The following is a 21,448-nucleotide window of genomic DNA, read 5'->3' on the forward strand; positions in this document are numbered from 1 at the left end:
AAAATAATAATATTAACAACAAATGAAATAAAACGTAATAATAAATAAAGAAGTAAATCAATTACCTATATTGAATAGATTATGAAAAATATGCAAAAACAGAAATACTGCATATTAATAAAGTGAGGTCCTGTGCAAAACTTCAAAGTCCATTCGTGATTCTGATTGCAGAGGGGAGGAAGCTGTTCCTGAACCGCTGAAAGAGCGTTTCTGTCTCATACCCTTAGACACCCAGGTTCAAACCTGATATCCGGTGCCATCTGTGTCGACGTTGCTCCTTTGCAGACTGTAGGAATTTTTATCGGCGGTGTCGTGACGGTCTATTATCGTCGCTCATTAATGAGCTGTCCTTACTGTGTCAGGCTGATGACGTAACGTAGCCGGACAGCGGGTTGCAATGAGAATATTTAGGCTGCAATTGGGTCGTTCAGTGAGGGCGCAAACTGGACAAAAGTGTTTATTGCTGGAATGTGTGAGGTCATGTACTTCGTTGAGATTGGTATTAAATAATGGACGATATGTTGGGGTGAGACTGTCAAAGGAAACTGTTCACAAAAGAGAGATGGCGAGCCGATGGGTGGATCAGGTATTTTGGAAGGCCACTGCAGATTGTAGTTCATTGCAACTCGATTGGAAATTAGAAATAGAGGAAACATTGTGATACATCTGTACAGGTTTCTGAGGTTGGCTCTGATGCGGTGACGGTAATTTCACTCCCCATATATGCTGAAGGGTACAGTAGCACTGGAGAAGCTCGGAACAATTGAACTGACTCACCTCCCGTGATGAATTTACATCCTCTGACGAACAACTGAAGTTATAACTGTTCACTACAGGATATAGAATATAACGTCCTCCGGTGGTCTCTGCCACAACTACATTAACACAGGAATCGAGTGAGATTAGAATCTGACAGAGAATGAAAATACGTCGCCGTGCGAATCGTAGAGCGAAAGGACGATGTCCACTTCTTGACACTGACGCTGAAATATCCGTTCTCCGAGTTTGATTCTTTTAGTTTTATAAGACAGTAAAATTCCGAACTGCAGAGAGTTTAAGCTGCTTCCAGGGGATTGATCAGAGTCGGAATAGAAATGAACATTGCACAATGAGTAGAAATGTATTGTATTGAATTGTATTGAAGAGTGTAAAATTACGCAGTTCTCAAATGAACACAGAGCGTGCTGTGCTCAGACAGCATCAAGAGTGTTAAATTTTATTGGCAGTGGGATTGTTGGTGTGCGCGCTGCGAGCAGGGTTCGAACCTGCGTGGGGAATCCCCATTGGATTTCAAGTCCAACGCCTTAACCACTCGGCCATCGCAGCAATAATGTTCAGCATCGCATCAATGTTCAGCACCCACCGTAGCACTGCCATTGAAGTGAAGGTTTTACTTGATTTCTGTTTGGTAATGGAAAGGGTGAATCATTATTCCAATACAAATAGTATAATTGGACATCTGTGGAATTTGTTTCAACACCTTTATGTCAGAACGGGAGTATGGAGGGGTAACACTGCCGTCAGTATCATAAATGAAGGAGATTTCCAGTATTAGGGTTATTGATCAGGATTGATCAGAATTTGGTTTATAATGACGAACATATGTCAACATTACATTGTTGTTTTATATTCTGCTCCTCCTGGACTGAATGTTAAAATTGTATTTGCCTTCCTTTACCACTGACTAAGCCTCGAATTAAACATTTAGGGAATATTGCACAAGGTATCTTTGCAACTCTGAATTCTGAAACCTTCCCCATGTAGAGACTTGTTTTATCCTTTCTTCCAATGTGCATCACCGTACCACACGATGATCTATTTGACAAATCTTCTCCCTTTCTCCTCAACTGTCTTTGATCTTCAATGTGCTTCGAATCTTTTGAGTTTTTGAACACGTTGAAGTCAGGCTGCATTTCTTATATTTTCCTTTCTTTACCCTAACGTCCTTCAGAGTGGAGTAAGAATCGCGGTTTTCCAACCATCAGGATCTATTCTAGAATATCAAATCAAGTCACTTCTTAATTGTCATTTCGACAATAACTGCTGGTACAGTACATAGTAAAAACGAGACAAAGTTTTTCAGGACCGTGGTGTTACATGACACAGTACAAAATCTAGACAAGTCTACGTAAAAAAACAGCACAGAAAACAAATCTACACTAGACTACAGACCTACTCAGGACTGCATAACGTGCACAAATCAGTGCAGGTATTACAATAAGTAATAAGCAAGACAATAGGGCAGTAAGGCGTCAGTCCAGGTTCTGGGTATTGAGGAGTCTAATAGCTTGGGGGAAGAAACTGTTACATAATCTGGTCGTGAGAGCCCAAATGCTTCGGTGCCTTTTCACAGACGGCTGGTGGGAGAAGAGTTCGTATGAAGGGGGAGTGTGATCCTTCATATTGCTGCTTGCTTTGCCGGTGCAGCGTGTGGTGTAAAATGTCCGTAATGGCGGGAAGAGAGACCCCGATGATCTTCTTAGCCGACCTCACTATCCGCTGCAGGGTCTTGCAATCTGAGATGCTGCAATTTTCGAATCAGGCAATGATGCAGCTGCTCAGGATGTTCTCAATGCAACCCCTGTAGAATGTGATGAGAATGGGGGCAGCCCCTTTCCAATCCGCCTGGACGGCTCCAGACTTAGTTCCCTGTTATTTTCTGCCAGTAAAAGGGTCCAGGACAGTTATGGTCCCCGACTTTATTTCTGCGAGTGACGTGGTGGGCGACTGTTGTTGCCTTTGTTTTTCCATGCGTGTGAGGGGGTTGAGGGCTGTTATCATTCCTGACTTTAATTCTGCGAGTGACGTGTTCGGGTACTTCTATTGTCGCTATTTTTTTTCTGGGGGTGGTGTGTGGCGAGGAATTTTGGGGTTTGCGAGATTTGTTTCTTTTCTTTTTTCGTGCCGGGGTTGATGTTTGTCCTTTCATGAAAACCGATGTTCTCTCGGTATTTCATTGCTGTCTGGAGCAGACAAATTTCCGAGTTGTATTGTAGATACGGACTTTGACAATAAAATTAACCTTTGAACTTTTATCTTCTCCTCACTCGTGTTACTACGTTTCCACTTACTGTATGAAATAATCGTAACTCTGATTTTATCTTCTCGCTCTCAGACTGCAGGACAAATTCAATCATATTATAATCACTGCCTCTCAAGCATTCCTGTATCTTAATCTACCTGGTCAAAACACAACACAGTACACAATCCACAATTACCTTTTTCTAATGGGATCAAACAAAACGTACTCTAAATGCCCATTCAGTAGGCATTACACAAATTCCCTCTCCGAGTATCCAGCGACAACTGGACTTTCTCATACTACCTACATATTGAGATTCTACAATGACCACCGTAATATTGCCATTTTCCTTGTGCCTTGTGCATCTCCGGTTGTCATTTGTACTTAACGTCGACTGCTAGAGGACTGTATATAACTCCCATCCTCTGATCCTATGTTATATCTCACTAAGGATTCTTTTGGCACCATATTGCGGAAATGTCCTCGATATTGTCGAGGCGTGCCCGCCACGACAGCGTTCTGCACCTTCTTTCGATCCTATGCATTGGAGCCCCGCCCCACACCAGTCTGTGACGCAACGACTGACAATACTGTCCACGTACGTCCGCAGAAATCCATCTGATTCTTTGACAGGACTCTAAGTTTCATTAATGAACAATTATGACGTCTGCACAGTGACTGTGTCATTATGTTGGGACCAGGATGGATCCGCTGAGATGTCGACGCCCAGGAACCTGAAGATATTCACCCTCCTGAACTTCCAGTGAGGATTTGCGTTTGTTCACCTGACACATTCTCCCTGGAATACAATTAATTCCTTGGTATTACTAAAATTGATTAAAATATTTTTGTTGTTTCCAATCCACCCAACCAGCATATCCATCTGATGCTGAGACGCCTATTGGTGTCATTAGAAACGGGATTGCCTGCAAAGTGAACGCAAACTTTCTGTTCCCTCAAGTTCCGAGTGCATTATGGGTAGCGGGGAGAGTCGCTGCCTCCTCGGTGCTTCACCCGTCCCAGTCATTGATCAGCAGTACAGTCAACGCAATGGCTGTTCCTCCGGACCACCCGGTGTGAGTGACTGTGAGAAATCAGTGCTTGGTCGTTGCTAAAATGGTTCAGTATCTACAGAATGGAGCAACGAGCAGCGTCACAGGGAAGGACACTCTTCATAAAGGGTTTGCACATTTCACTGCAAACTCAGGATGGGCTGATACTATCACTTTCACGTGAATGGTTTCAGCTCGTTATATTGTCAGATATTCCTGGTATTTGTCTGAGGGTTGGCTTGTAATTAGTGATCACATCCGTAGCCTCCAAACGGAACGCAACCTAGTCGCGGTGTGAAGGCTTGCCTGGCTCAATAACCTGGAGAGCGAAGCTGGCTGGAGTTAGGAGTTAATGCTTTGGCTCTTGGTAGCGTCACTCATGCCAAACAAGTCAAATGGTAGAGGACAGACGAAGAGTGTTCCTCTGCTCCCACAATTTCCAGGGTTCAGCTCAGAGATAACAAGCCGAACTGGTCAAAGCAAACTTCAGTGAAACGAAAATGAAGAGTCCGTCTGCATGTGTATCTGTCGGTATTTCTGAATCGCTACGCCGGAATTGACAGACAATTGCGCAAACCAAGAGGAAGCTACTGACACGGTGAATGAATCCCTGAACGTCGCTGACTGACGGGGATGGAGGATCTTCATTGCTGCCCCGAAAAGCCAGCGGCGAGACTGGCAATAAGTTATGAAATTAGTCAACTCCGCCCTGGGGACAGGTATCCAGAACATCCAGAACATCTTCATGTAGCGGTGACACAGAAAGGCGGCGACCGTCATTAAGGAATTCATCACCCAGGACATTCCTCTTCTCACTGTTACCATCAGGAAGGAGGTGCAGAAGCCTAAAGCCAAACACTCAGCAATTCAGGAACCAATTCTTCCCCACTGACATCCAATGCCCATATGGACATTGACCTCATGAACACTGCCTAACTCTTTTATATATTTTGCTCTATTTTTAATTTAACAATGTAATATACATATATTTACTCTAATTCAATATTTGATTGATTTTTATTTCTATATTTATCACGTGTTGCCGCTAATTTAACAGATTTCTCGATATCTGTCCCAGATATAAAACCCGAATCTGATTCTGATTCTGATGTAACTCATATCCGTAAGAAAGATGTTGGTGTAGATCAGAACTGAGACTCCCAATCTGGATCAGCAGAAAATTATTTCAATGTTAATATTCTGCCTCTCGAAATCCCAAGCGTTTGGCACAACAATGTGACCGGAGTGGGCAGTTCCGCTTGTCACCTAATTTCTGCCCGCACCGACTCTGAAACCTGTGAAATGTATAAGCCGATATTCTTGGCATTGAATATTCTACACTATGAACTGTATAAGCCGTTATTGTACGCAAGTTAGAGGCACTTGTGACCTGGTCGGAAAAACGGAAGAGGTTAAACTATATAAGTTCACTTGCCGGTTTCTTGTTCTTCCATATTAATGTCCACAGCGCTCATCAACATGCAGACCCATCGCTTTCCAAAGACTGCTGCGCTGTTTCCATTTCACACGTATTTCCACAACAGAGTGTAACAGCAACACAGTCTCCCAACTCCTACACTGACCTCCTGAGGCCAGCGTACCGAACAATTTTCCCACAGTCTCTCTGCATATGAGACTGGTTTCAGCAAACTATGCCCTTCTACGACTCTCTCTCCCTGCTGATTTGCACTCCCCGGTGCTCTAACCCTCACAGAATAAATACTCAGCTGGACTGACATTCCAAAATGTGACACTTCAAACTTACCTGTCTTGAAAACTATTTCCAATTCCTCCTTCAGTGTTTCTGTTTGATATTGCCGATCATCTCCTGCGTCAATGCAAAACTCGTGAAGCAATTCGCTGATAATATCCAATAACGGGGTTCGTCCAGGATTTGAACCCGGGACCTCTCGCATATGCTTTTTTCACCCGAAGCGAGAATCATACCACTAGACCAACGAGCCCGCATTCGCAGATTGCGTCAGAACTGAATTCCGAAGCCATTTAAAGTTAATTGGTGGAAAACCCATTGTCCTTTCCTTTGCTGAGAGGAGAGCCTGATGTCGAAAAATGTTGGGCCCGTATTGCTTTGAGATTACAAGAGTATTCATTACTTCATTCAGACAAAATAGGAATATAACAGACCCTGATGTAGTGCACGTCAAAATGCGTTTGCGAAGCAAGGGACGCTTGTTTAAATCTCAATTTTTATCTCGCATAGGATGATGCTTCTGAGTAATTCCCTACCTCGGCGTTGGTGGGCGGTGGACTGCTGGACGGTGTATAATTAAAATGATTTCAGACGGGTGTATAGAAGTATTTGTTCCATGAACAGCGGAGATGTTTGATAAATGACACACAATAGGAACTTTATTCAGGACGAATTTTCACACGTTGATGCTGTCTGGCCCGCTGAGTCCCTCCAGCATGTTGTGTGTGTTTCGCAAGTTCGTCTCACATTCTGTTGAGATATTTTGGTTATCCTTTCACTAACAAGCATTGTTCTGTCACATGACCTTCCAACTCATGCCGCGTCACCTTCCAACTTTACTATCTGTATTTACCTCTTTCCGGTGCATCTAAGTCGAAACTCACAAGCGGATTCCCATTCAAACTGCACAACCTATCATCCACATTCTCCCACTCCACGTCGAGTATGATTGCCATCTCCGATGGCATCACCACATGGCTGTTTGGGTAAAAACTGGTATGGAGCTGGAATGAGAGGGAGTGTGCAAATGACGATTCATATCTTGCTGACAGTCAAGGGGGAAAGGAGAAGATGGTGAAAGACAACAGGATGGGGATATTTGCTCAATGACAGAAACCTTCCTTCAGCAAAACCGGGTGTAAAATGAAGAAAACAATGGGAGGAAGAACACCGAATTGTCATGGACGGGTTTGGAATCTACCTCTCCAGTGGAAACTACGACCGGAACACAAAGTCTTCCATCACTAATCTATCCTGGCCATGGTGGTGAACCTGTGGTTAATTCCATTGCTGCAGCCAATAAAAGGATTAATGTGCTTTCAAGTTTCCGGGGATGGGGTCAGAGATTTATTTTCCCAGCTTGCTGCTGCTGTTTAGAACGAGGCATTGTCTGTTTTGACAGAAAAGCTCAGAACAGAATGAAATGGTGCTAGCAGATAGGATTAGTCTAGTTTAGGATTATGTTCAGGGAAGACGAGACGTTTTGAAAGATCCTTCCGACGGTGTTGGCTATTGTTTCAGTCAACATGTCATTTGTTGACGGTGTTAACAAATTTTACACAATTAGTTTCTCATTATCGTTGTTTGAAATACGCTCAACAGAGTGATACTTCTCAAAGTTCCACAGTGGGACTGGGCAAGATAGACGACAACACAGCGTACTCTCGCCTCAGACTGAACTCTGACATCTCCAACCCTATCGGGCTGTCATCACCCATCGTTCATCCTTGAACAATAGCCATGCTTCCGGATTCCTGTGAGCATACTTTGCGTCTCAATCAGGACCGACCCTGCGTACGTTGCTGATGGAAGGGGAACGTGGGTTAAAACTTCTTTCCCAATAGTTAAGAAGTTCAACTGTTTCCGCTAGTGCGGCCTGACTTGTGAATGTGAAGCACACTTCGCCTTCCAATGGGCAGTTGGAGGAAGCTCTAACGTGATGTTTATGAGCTTGTCTTCCTAGATACATCACAGACAACTGTTACGGATTCAAGCAACAATAAATATATGAGTGAGGCACGGTTTTTTACAACAAACAACACGTTTATTAAACACTGAAAACAAATCCCCCAACAGTAAACAAATCACTAACGTAACCGGAAATCAGCTGCTGTGCGGCAGCTTAAACAGTTCTTAAAGCGATGTTGCAAAAACAGTTCATTAAAGTAGTATTGCAAAAGCTCAAAATGCTCACAGTCCATTTAAGGGAGAGACTTTTTAAGATGATTTAAATTCTCTTTCACTTCGTGTTGTTGCAGTTCTCAGTCGAACTACTTGTCCCACGAAGAATTTACGGAGATGGTAAATGAAACGTCTTAAAGGCACTGACCTTTCCTTTACAACACTGTTCCGAATCCTTTCCGCTATTCACAGGGATTAACATGGGCACAGTCAACGAATTCCTTCTGAATGAGGATCAAACAAGGTCAAACCTGTTTCACCATCGAAATCGACTTTCTTCGATCTTTCAACTCCCGAACTCCAATTTTTACTTTCCACCGATTCTCAACGAGCAGTATTATAAAGAAACTGCTGGCGATGACCTATTAAACTTTCGGCATTATATAGAACTCCGTCTTTCAACTAAACTGCGTCATAACATTAAATCAAGCAGTGGCATGAAGTCAACATGGCAAATCCAGATACGAACTGCCCCTCCTCACAGGGAGGGGTCCTCCTTTTATACTCTGTAAAAATAAATGTCACATGACCTCTACTGGCGTGAAAATGACGTCAGTCCACCATCACAAGACCATTACCTCTAGTCCAGTATAGCTTCAGCCCCTGTCATGTGACAAGGGTACCACTGCATAAACGGAGATTGTCTGTGTTCCAAAGAAATACAGACCGTGAATAACCGACGAGGTGGTGGTGAGGTTAAAGCGATGGACTGGGAATCCATTCTGCTTTGGAAACGTGCATCCGAATACCATTCTTGTCGTCAGCCGTTTGTTTTGTAGGACCATCTCTTGCATTTTCACTTAAACCTCTTCAAACTTATCATTCAAATTCAGCTTCAAATTTACTGTCATTCAACCATAAACATCTAAACATCCAAACGAGTTAACTAATTATCTGGAACCAAGCTGTGAAACACAAAATCTATATCACATAAAATGTTGTTAACACAATTATATTATCAGAGATTTGTATATATTCTGGAGACGTACACGATGGCAAGCATACATATACAGTAGAACATATAGTTAAATATATATGAATATTTCTACAGACTTTCCCATAAGTAATGATTAACGGATGCCAACTGGGTGTTCAGAAGTCTGTAAGGGCGAGGAATATGTTATTCAACCCAACAGTCCTTGATCTTATCCCGTGGTACGTTCCTCCTGACGGTATGAGGTCGATGATGTTGTGGTTCAGCAGAACTAATGGGAGTTGCCTTTGATAATGTTGAGGTCTCTGTGAACGCAGCGCTTCTGTGAAGTGGACGAAGGGGCCCTGATGATTCTCTCAGCGGTTCTCACACTCCATTACCATATACAGATGTTTAGCAATTCCCGTGTGAGACGGTTATGCAGCTGGTAAGGACACTGCCGACTGTGTTCCGCTTATATCTGTTTGGAATGGATGCAGGAAGTCTTTCTTGCCTCAGTCTCCCTTGGAACTCGATGCAATTCTCTGCCCTGGTGACTAAACAAGTAGTTTTGAGGAACCATGTGAGATCATTTGTGATGTGCACTGCAGAAAACTCGGCGTTCCTGACTCTCTGCAGCAAGGAGCGGTAGCTGTGCAGAAAGTAATGGTCCGGCAGTTTTCTCCTTTTGCTCCACACAGAGTTCGAGGGAACACGTTTTCAGGCCGTGGGGATTCGCCACCGTCTTTTGCATGAATACCGCAAGGTAGCTAATTTTCTGTAATCTGCATCGGGTCCATGGACTCGCCGCTGCTTTGTCTCACTCCTTAGAAGTTGTGTTTGCCTCGCGAGTAAATACAGATTAAAAAAACAAAAATCACTCTCACCTCCTCTGGCTCCAGGCAAAGAACATCATTCTGATCTTCCGGCCGACCAAGGTTGTCCCCTGCAATCCTTCTGCTCCGACCATATCGGCAGATGCACTTAGGATTCTCCTTTAGCTCGAGCAAACTCACACCTTCTGAGTCAACAAGAAGGGTTTTGTCATCCTGATTTCTTTGTCTTGAATTTCTCATCCTCCTGAGAGGCGTGTTCTGGTCCGGTATTTTACCGTTTAGCACCTGAAATCAGCTATATCGCTTCCAGTATAATAAGCATACAACAATGACAAGTTTAGTGTTGATGTTGATGAAGGAATGTTGCTGATTACTTCACTCCTCCTATTTGAAACGAACTTCAGTCAATAATACCAGCGGAAGCGAATCATTGATTGAAGAGAGATGATGCGTATACATCGCGCAGAAAGCAGCACAACAGTATTCCTTCAGATTCTCCTCTAAATGTATCATTTTACACACAATTTAGCAAATCTAATTGTCATGGCCTGTCCATATGGAATGTACTGATCTCCCTTGTTTAACTAATCTGTGAATGTACCGTCCGAATGCTCACTAACTTTTCAGATGAGGCCAGATAAGACATCTTGAACCGAAGCGTGCACAATCCACTCCACATGCTGTCCAGGTCGCTCATTTCCTCCATTGTTTGAGGCTGAAGATTCTAGTGTTGGTGGTAATTGTATCTCTCGAAATTCAGATACAGGCTTTCCGGAAGTAAATGTAAAGTGAAATTATAGTTTCCTGTTACAGGAGCTCAGCGGGTCCGAGAGTATCTCTGCAGGGGAAAGGGTAGACATTGTAGTCATTAATGTCTGAAACTCTTCCTCAAGCGGAAGGCGATCAGGTTCTGGAGAACACGATGAGAATGTGCGCTGCGAGCCCAAACCTCATCAGCCCAAAGGAGTCGCGTCTGGAATTTTATGGGACCAAGTGAGAGAAATATGGGTTCGGAGACGATGGACAGAATAACCTTAAGTACATCTTAAACATACCACTGTTTTGCAACTGACAATCAATCAGAAACCTCTAAAGTTTTGAGAGTGAGGACTGAGTGTGCACAGCAACAGGCACAGATAATCGAATGGATACACAGAAATATGTCATAACAACGGCCTCGGCCAGTGTGGGAATTAAGCAATGCTGAATTGGACGGGAGAATTAGGCCCATCGGGAATACATGGAGACAAGCAATATTTAGTTTCCCTTGTCGCTCTGTTCAAATTCTGAGTGAATATCTAACACTGATGAAGCGCGTCGAAGAGCCACTTGCCAAGCCAGCTTAGAAGCATCGAAACATGGAAAGCCTACAGAGCAAAACAGACCCTTCGGGCCACAAATCTGTGCCGAATATGTCCTTACTTTAGAAATTACCTGGGGTTACCTCTATTTTTCTCAGCTCCATGTCCCTATCTAGGAGTCTCTTAAAAGACCCAATTCTATCCGCCTCTACCACCGTCGCCGGCAGCCCATTCGCGCGTTCACCACTCTGCATAAAAAACAATATCGCTGACCTCTCCTTTGTACCTACCTCCAGGCACCTTTCAACAGCACCCTTTTGTGTTAGCCATTTCAGCCCTGGAAAAAGATCAGACTATCCACAAGATAATTGCCTCTCATCATCTCATACACCCCCATCAGGTCACCATTCAACCTCCGTCGATCGAAGGAGAAAAGGCCGAGTTCACTGAGCCTAATCTCATAAGACTTGCTCCCCAATCAAGGCAACATCCTTGTAAAGCACCTCTGCACCCTTTCTATGGCTTCCACATCTTTCCTGTAGTGAGGCGACCAGAATTGAGCACAGTACTCTACGTGGACACTGACCAGGGTCCTATATAGCTGCAATATTACCTCCCGGCTCCTAATCTCTATCCCACGGTTGATGAAGGCCTTCTTAACCACAGAGTCAACGTGCGTAGCAGCTTTGAGTGTCCTATGGACTCGGACCCAAAACTCTCTCTGATTCTCCACATTGCCAAGAGTCTTACCATTACAACTATATTCTGTCATCATATTTGAACTAGCATAATGACCCACCTTAAACTTATCAGGGTGGACTCCGTCTGCTACTTCTTAGGCCAGTTTTGCATCCTATCAATGTCCCGCTGTAACCTCTGACAGCCCTCCGCACTATCTTCAACACCCCAAGCATTGTGTCATCAGCAAATTTACTAACCCATCCCACCACTTCCTCATCCAGGTCATTTATTTAAAAAAAAAACGAAGAGTAAGGGCCCTAGAAAAGATCCCTAAGAAACAAACTGGTCACCGGCCTCAATGTGGAATATGGCCCGTTTACAACCACTGTTTGACTTCCGTGGGCAAGCCAATTCGGAATACATTACGCAACGTCCGATGGAATCCCATGCCTTCTTACTTTCTGAAGGAGGCTTTCATGGGGAACCTTATCAAATGCCTTACTGAGATCCATATATATAACATGCTGTGCTCCACCTTCAGCACCTCTTTTGGTACATCCTCTAAGAATTCAGTCAGGCGAGTAAGGCAGGACCTGCACTTTACACAGCCATGCTGTCTATCCCTAAGGGTATTATGTCTCTCCAAATTCGCAGACATCTTGCCACTCCGGATCTTTTCCAGCAACTTGCTCACTACAGAGATACCTGAAATATGAATTAATATCTTAACCGACCCTACCTTACCAGCTGAGCGCTTTCAGTCATTTTTGTTATTATTTCGATTTCCAGTATCATTCTAATTTCTTTTTCAAAAAATCGACTACATTTTCGGATAGAACACAGTTCCAGATAGAGAAAGTTAATCTATTGGTTTGGAATTTCTTTAAAGGTCAGCGTAATTTTATCATCAGTGTCAGTATATGTTCGTACATACTGCAGTGAGATTTAGTTTGCTGAGTAGCGGACCAGATGGTGGACGGGGAAGGACGCGGATGGTCACGGGGTCTCGGGATGTGAACAGGGATAAAGATGGAGATATGCAGGGACAAAGAGGGAGCAGTCCGGTGCTGGAGACTGAGTTGTAAAAGAAACATAAAACACACACGACTCCGCCATGTTCCATTCCGATCATGTTCCCCTCACGGTGAAACTCAGAAACCGAATCTGTGGTACCGGCGTGGCAGAAGAAATAAGCAGGGCATTTATAGTGGAATCGAGGGCATTCTGACAGACATTGGGAGTGAAACACCGTGAACATCACTATATGGAATAATGATTAATAGCGGAGAGGGTGCAGGGTGGAGAAACGGGAGCGGATCCATCCTGAATGGACAAACCAGCGTACAACGATCCTCCCATCACGAAATTGGAAAACGAGACGTAACGGAGGGAATGAAAAACAAAACGGGCGGGACATCAGTTGATTGTCCCCGACACTTCCTGAGTTCGACCGAGCGTTCATCTGATTGAATTAAAGCTGGAGCGCGTCGTACATATTTGAGAAGAATCTGATGAAGAGAAAATTCCACCTTCACAGAGCAGACAGCCAGTGAAATATATCACCAGTAACTACATGCGTATGTCAGAGCGCTAAGCTGTTGGCCTTGGTTCTACATATCGGAAAACTGATAGCTTAAGGGGGGAAATGGCGATTGATTTAATTCTACTGCTCAAACTAGCTGGTCTCACTAGAATTTAACGAAATTGGTTAACAGTCTCAGTGGGTATTTCACCGCGTTCTTCAGCTCCTCTCTAAATTTTCTCTGAGTCACGGCGTAAATACATGTGTTGGTGCAGGAGCTGAGGATCTGCAGCATCGTCGCTGTGGAGTCTGCGATATAAATCGCATCCCTGTACGAGTAGAAAGGGATATTTGCAGCCCGTCGGTAGTAATCAAAAACCAACCGTGGCAACCACAGAAATATGAAACTACCGGTTATACTGAATAGTAAAACGACCAATTTCCTTCGGTTCTCCATCTCCGGGTCCTTGTCATTCTTTCCGTTGCTGCGGCCCCGGAGCCCCATCCGGACTTTATTAGCGGAAAAAATCCGTCTGACTGTCAGAACATTTAACAATAAAATCAGAACCAATGGGAGACAAGGCATGAAAATGCGAGTAATCATCACAACTGCGGCCCAGGAGGGAGACGTATAGAAGCTCTTTGTGGACGAACAGCCATAGGAAACTCCATTAATTCTCATCGAAGGCTCTATTGTAAAGTAGTAAGGGATACTTTCTAAACAGCCCAGAACACACACTGTCGCGATAACCACAGCCGCTGTTCTTTCGGTGCAATATTTTGTTTTCAGCTTTTCACAACAAATTGCCACAAATCTGTCACAGGTGAACGCGACTGTCAGCCAGACAGAGACCCCGGTGCTTGCTATAAGCAGGCAACGAAAAACCCTACAAACGGGAGTCAAATAGAGGAAGGAAAAACTAAAGTATATGAGAACAGTCCAGTTCAGCAGAGGGTCAGAGATAACGACCAGGAGATCGGCCGCTGCCATTCCCAGCAGGTAGCGAGTGATGCATTTGGAGAGACCGCACTTTTCCCGGGACAGGATAACAATCGCCACCAGGTTAACTGCAAGAGAGAGGGAGGGAAACAGAGAAATTACTGACTCGTCACTGAAATAGAGCCGCAGTGTGACAGAATCAGATTAGATCTTGTTCTTTTTTTGCCTCGAAGTGTGAATACCGGACACTGAACATATGAAGCGACTGGCAGTGCGCATTATCGGAGTGTCAGAGAACTTGCCGAAAATTTTGTAAATGAGTTAAACCTGGGCGAATTCCCAAACCGACCAGCGGACAGCGGCCGCAGTGAGAGATGGACGTTAAATATCCGCATCACTGGCTCCGAGCAGCACGGGAATGAAATGAAATCCACATCGGCGGTTCCCTCTGCTCACATTCCTGAAATAAATGAGCCCTTCGCCTTGTTCCGTTACCCAGTCATGCAATTCCTATGGGCAGAACAGAAGGACGGCTGGTTCCCACAGACGCAGCACAGCCCGGTGTCCTCCTGTGCAGACATTTCGATTCACAATTATCACATGACATCGAGACAGCGGAGAGGATTTCAGTCAAAGGCAGCATCTCGGCTCCAATATGGAGAGCTGCCTGCCACGAACGCAATGGGATTAATATTGTCAGCGCCTTCCGCCCATGACGGAAAAGCGGGGACTGGACAGGTGGCTGTGGAAGCAGAGCGAGAGAAACACTTCAGAACACCGGAATTAACTCTCAGTATCTGTCGTTTGCAGGAGTGACAGCGGCTTACCGAGAATCCCAACGACTGAAATAACAGGGTAGTAAATGTTTTCTATCCGCCAGATTACTGGATATTCCATTTGAGTGACGCAGTGAACGCGATTGCTCTGTATTCCAAAGCTCGGCAAGACACTCTGGGCTGACGTACTGCAACAGGCTCTGATTTATACAGGGGATCGATCTCCAGTGACAAGGTCCCACCGCCCACCATTGTTATTGAACAAACAAATTACATCACCGGCAGTGTCTCAGGAGCAAATACTGTTGGCATGTAACACAAACACGTCAGTATCATTGGCATTATCAGTATCAGTATCAGTATCAGTCAGATCCCTCTGTGTAATTTGACCAAAATGTGTAATGAGACCAATAAGTGAACAATGAGGAACTCTGCTCACAACAATCCACACTTATAGTGACAGAGGTCAGGACTGTTCCCATTTTCAATCTTGAAACTTTCACTGTGGTTTTAATTCCACAAGCATTCCGGAATCGAGGTTTCCAGCATTTTCTGCACTTTTCACTGTTACGCCTGCTGGTTTATCTACAAATAGATCCGCATTCCCCTCAGTGTGTTCTGGGTGCAGGGACACATGAAAACCCCTCCCACTCTCCTCCTGCAGACTTACATTTGATTTATTACACAGCAGCTCCACTTTGTCCGCTCAGACACAAAACCCGCCCCACCCCGACCCACTATGTACCTTCAGATATAAAACATCCCCGCTGTGTACAGAGACACCCTGTCCAGTTCCCCATCAGACACCAAACCCACCCCACCCCGTCCCACTATGTGCCATCAGATATAAAACATCCCCGCTGTCTACAGAGACACACTGTCCAGTTCCCCATCAGACACCAAACCCACCCCACACCGTCCCACTATGTGCCATCAGATATAAAACATCCCCGCTGTCTACAGACACCCTGTCCAGTTCCCCATCAGACACCAAACCCTCCCCACCCCGTCCCACTATGTCATCAGATATAAAATATACACGTTCTGTACAGAGACACCCTGTCCAGTTCCCCATCAGACACCAAACCCATCCCACCCCGTCCCGCTATGTGCATTCAGATATAAAACATACCCGCTGTGTACAGAGACACCCTGTCCAGTTCCCCATCAGACACCAAACCCACCCCACCCCGTCCCACTATGTGACATCAGATATAAAACATACCCGTTGTGTACACCGACACTCTGTCCAGTTCTTCATCAGACACCAAACCCTCCCCACCCTGTCCCACTATGTGCCATCAGATATAAAACATCCCCGCTGTGTACAGAGACACTCTGTCCAGTTCTTCATCAGACACCAAACCCACCCCACCCCGTCCCGCTATGTGCCATCAGATATAAAACATACCCGTTGTGTACACCGACACTCTGTCCAGTTCTTCATCAGACACCAAACCCTCCCCACCCTGTCCCACTATGTGCCATCAGATATAAAACATCCCCGCTGTGTACAGAGACACTCTGTCCAGTTCTTCATCAGACACCAAACCCACCCCACCCCGTCCCACTATGTGCATTCAGATATAAAACATACCCGGTGTGCACAGAGACACCCGGTCCAGTTCCCTATCAGACACCAAACCTACCCCACCCCGTCCCACTATATGTCATCAGATATAAAACATACCCGGTGTGTACAGAGACACTCTGCCCAGTTCTCCATCAGGCACCAAACCCACCCCACCCCGTCCCACTATGTGTCATCAGATATAAAACATACCCGGTGTGTACAGAGACACCCTGTCCAGTTCCCCATCAAACACCAAACCCTCCTCACCCCGTCCCACTATTTGTCATCAGATATAAAACATCCCCGGTGTGTACAGAGACACCCTGTCCAGTTCTCCATCAGACACCAAACCCACCCCACCCCGTCCCACTATGTGTCATCAGATATAAAATATCCCCGCTCTGTACAGAGACACCCTGTCCAGTTCCCCATCAGACACCAAACCCTCCCCACCCCGTCCCATTATGTGTCATCAGATATAAAACATACCCGCTCTGTACAGAGACACACTGTCCAGTTCCCCATCAGACACCAAACCCACCCCACCCCGTCCCACTATGTGTCATCAGATATAAACCACACCCGGTGTGTACAGAGACACCCTGTCCAGTTCCCCATCAGACACCAAACCCACCCCACCCCGTCCCGCTCAGTGTCATCAGATATAAAACATACCTGCTGTGTACAGAGACACCCTGTCCAGTTCCCCATCAGATACCAAACCCTCCCCACCCCGTCCCACTATGTGTCATCAGATATAAAACAAACACGGTGTGTACAGAGACTCCCTGTCCAGTTCCGCATCAGACACCAAACCCTCCCCACTCCGTCCCACTATGTGCCATCAGATATAAAACATACCCGCTGTGTACAGAGACACACTGTCCAGTTCCGCATCAGACACCAAACCCTCCCCACTCCGTCCCACTGTGTGCCATCAGATATAAAACATACCCGCTGTGTACAGAGACACACTGTCCAGTTCCCCATCAGACACCAAACCCACCCCACCCCGTCCCACTATGTGCCATCAGATATAAAACATACCCGCTTTGTTGAGAGACACCTTGTCCAGTTCTCGAATAGACCTGGAGAACATCGATGTTTTCGTCATTGTGATCAGCTTGTCCATGATTAGGATTATTTCTGATATCTTGAAGTCCAGATCTGTCCATGTAGACCCCACCCCCATCTCTTAAACTGTCTTCTTTGTTGAATCTACCTGAGGAACAGTGAGAGGCTGAAATACTGTGGCGTTCAGTTAGCTGTAGGAATATAATGGGCGGATAAGTCCATTGACTGTGGGTTAAAAACGCAACCATCAACATGTATGTCTCTGGTGAGAATACAGGCATCATTGAAAAGAATATTCTCTGCCCTGTATAGATTCCACTCGGTACACAGAGGTCTTCATCTGCTGCTTTAACATAAAAATACCCGTGTCCTTGTCATTCCCTCCGAGGTGCCCTTGTAGAAATAAATGCAGGATCGCCAGGTAAGGTCACATCATCAGATAAGGTCATATCAGAAACCATTATAGTCACACACACACACACACACACACACACACACACACACACACACACACACACACACACACACACACACACACACACTTCCTCCAGCTCTCTTTTGCAAACACACGGCACACAAGCACATTTTCCCTCTCTCTCTCTCTCTCACACACACTGCCCCCCCTCTCTCTCTCACACACACTCACACACACACACACACACACACACACACACACACACACACATACACACTTTCTTACTTTCTTACCGGCAAATTAACACTAGTGTATGTATTAAATTTATTGCCTCATACCCTGTCCGTTCCTTTCACTTCCTGCACTGAACCAGTGAAATAGGGTATCTTACAATTGATCTTATCATCGATAAAGGGAGAGAAGAAACAGAAGAGATCTTTCAGCAGCCGCAGTACCACGTTGTAGAAACTAGAGGGCAAAATGAATAGGGAGTAGGGAGATATCGCGTAATTACTCAGTCCACCAGACCGCTGATCATGCAGTAGGCTTCAAGCCGAAAAGGAAGAGAGACTTCATATCCATTTTAAATGAAATGAAGAACTAGTGAGAGAGACCGACAGCAGTGCAGAGACAAACAACCAACGGGAGACATTCAGTCGAATAGCATGAGAGTGTGGGCTTAAATCTCCACTGAATTGTCGCCGGTATAATGTTAAAAGGTGACTCATTTTGCACCCACCTGTCTCCGGTGCAAGGTGACAATGCGGGGTTCATTTTTGCAGATATCATTCCCTGGAAGAATTTGAGAGTGTGGGTTGCTGTATCTGTCAGTCTCTGGTTTAGTGCGAGAGAATGCATTTTATTCTGTATCTCTCAGTCTCCGCTACAGTGTAAGAGTGTGGGTTTCATTCCGCATCTGTCAGTATCCGTTACAGTGTGAGAGTGTGGGTTTCATTCTGTATCTGTCAGTCTCTGTTACAGTGTGAGAGTGCGGGTTCATTCTGTATCTGTCAGTCTCTGCTACAGTGTGAGAGTGAGGGTTTCATTCTGTATCAGTCATTCTCTGTTACAGTGTGAGGTTCATTCTGCACCTGTCAGTCTCTGTTGCAGTGTGAGAGTGTGGGTTTCATTCTGTATCTGTCAGTCTCTGTTACAGTGTGAGAGTGTGGGTTTCATTCTGTATCTGTCAGACTCTGTTACAGTGTGAGAGTGTGGGTTTCATTCTGTATCAGTCTCTGTTGCAGTGTGAGAGTGTGGGTTTCATTCTGTATCTGTCAATCTCTGTTACAGTGTGAGAGTGTCGGTTTCATTCTGTATCTGTCAATCTCTGTTACAGTGTGAGAGTGCGGGTTTCATTCTGTATCTGTCAGTCTCTGTTACAGTGTGAGAGTGTGGGTTTCATTCTGTATCTGTCAATCTCTGGTACAGTGTGAGAGTGTGGGTTTCATTCTGTATCTGTCAGTCTCTGTTACAGTGTGAGAGTGTGGGTTTCATTCTGTATCTGTCAGTCTTTGTTACAGTGTGAGAGTGTGGGTTTCATACTGTATCTGTCAATCTCTGTTGCAGTGTGAGAGTGTCGGTTTCATTCTGTATCTGTCAATCTCTGTTACAGTGTGAGAGTGTGGGTTTCATTCTGTATCTGTCAGTCTCTGTTACAGTGTGAGAGTGTGGGTTTCATTCTGTATCTGTCAATCTCTGTTACAGTGTGAGAGTGTGGGTTTCATTCTGTATCTGTCAGTCTCTGTTACAGTGTGAGAGTGTGGGTTTCATTCTGTATCTGTCAATCTCTGTTACAGTGTGAGAGTGTCGGTTTCATTCTGTATCTGTCAATCTCAGTTACTGTGTGAGAGTGTGGGTTTCATTCTGTATCTGTCAGTCTCTGTTACAGTGTGAGAGTGTGGGTTTCATTCTGTATCTGTCAATCTCTGTTACAGTGTGAGAGTGTGGGTTTCATTCTGTATCTGTCAGTCTCTGTTACAGTGTGAGAGTGTGGGTTTCATTCTGTATCTGTCAGACTCTGTTACAGTGTGAGAGTGTGGGTTTCATTCTGTATCAGTCTCTGTTGCAGTGTGAGAGTGTGGGTTTCATACTGTATCTGTCAATCTCTGTTGCAGTGTGAGAGTGTCGGTTTCATTCTGTATCTGTCAATCTCTGTTACAGTGTGAGAGTGTGGGTTTCATTCTGTATGTCAGTCTCTGTTACAGTGTGAGAGTGTGGGTTTCATTCTGTATCTGTCAATCTCTGTTACAGTGTGAGAGTGTCGGTTTCATTCTGTATCTGTCAATCTCTGTTACAGTGTGAGAGTGTGGGTTTCATTCTGTATCTGTCAGTCTCTGTTACAGTGTGAGAGTGTGGGTTTCATTCTGTATCTGTCAGTCTCTGTTACAGTGTGAGAGTGTGGGTTTCATTCTGTATCTGTCAGTCTCTGTTACAGTGTGAGAGTGTGGGTTTCATTCTGTATCTGTCAGTCTTTGTTACAGTGTGAGAGTTTGGGTTTCATTTTGTGTCTGTCAGTCTCTGCTCGAGTATTACGTCTGTCGTCTCACTCCTGTACCTGTGAGTCTCTGATTCAGTCCGGTCGGGTGAATTTTCCTCTTTTTTTTTCCCGCTGTTCCTCCAATTCAGGAAATACTCTGTAAATCGACTCTGTATTCCCTGAGCTATTTTTAGAAGAAGAGCCTCCTGCAGTTGGTTTACGTTAAAATTTTGAGAGTCAGTGCACTGATGAATGATGACGGTTGTATGGAGCAGTACACGTATGCGTAATAGAGTCTTATGGCAGACAGACTGTTCGGCCCAAGATCATTCTGCATGCGATTCGTTATTAAACTACATAGGGCCAACCGAACAGAATCTGATCCGTATATTTCTATGGTTTGGTAAAACAATCTCTGAAATGTTGAAATGAAATAAGAAAAATAAATATTTTAATTATGTTAATAAAATAAGTGCACAACTAAATTAACAAATTAATTGAAATAAAGCCCACAGGCGCTGCGAGTTTCCCGTTGGAGCAGCATTTATATGCATTTCTCTCATCACATTCTACTGGGGTTGTGTTGCGAGCATCCTGAGCAGCTGCATCACTGCCTGGTTCGGAAATTGCACCATCTCGGATCGCAGGATCCTGCAGCGGATAGTGAGGTCAGATGAGAAGATCATCGTGGTCTCTCTTACGCCATTTCGCATATTTACACAGCACTCTGGTTCCAGAAAGCAACCAGCATTGTGAAGGACACCACGCACCCGTCATAGAAACTCCTCTCCTTCCTGCCATCTTAGAAAAGGCATTGAAGCATTCGGGCTCTCACGACCAGACTATGTTACAGTTTCTTCCCCGCAAACTATCAGACACTTCAGTAGCCAGAGTCTGGACTGACACTAATTTACTGCTCTCTCCCGTGCCTATTGTCTTGTTTATTATTTATTGTAATGCCTGCACTGTTTTGTG

At 44.8% G+C, this 21,448-nt stretch overlaps 1 non-coding gene and 1 pseudogene across 1 annotated transcript; one reads left to right on the forward strand and one right to left on the reverse strand.

Moving 5' to 3' along the window:
* Window positions 1-21,448, forward strand: part of LOC132390183 (zinc finger protein 721-like) — a 641,047-nt pseudogene that overhangs the window by 519,010 nt on the left and 100,589 nt on the right.
* Window positions 1,245-1,326, reverse strand: trnas-uga (transfer RNA serine (anticodon UGA)). The gene has a single exon. It is a non-coding gene; the product is annotated as a tRNA-Ser (tRNA).

This window comes from Hypanus sabinus, unplaced genomic scaffold, assembly GCF_030144855.1.
Source record: "Hypanus sabinus isolate sHypSab1 unplaced genomic scaffold, sHypSab1.hap1 scaffold_80, whole genome shotgun sequence".
NCBI lineage: Eukaryota > Metazoa > Chordata > Chondrichthyes > Myliobatiformes > Dasyatidae > Hypanus > Hypanus sabinus.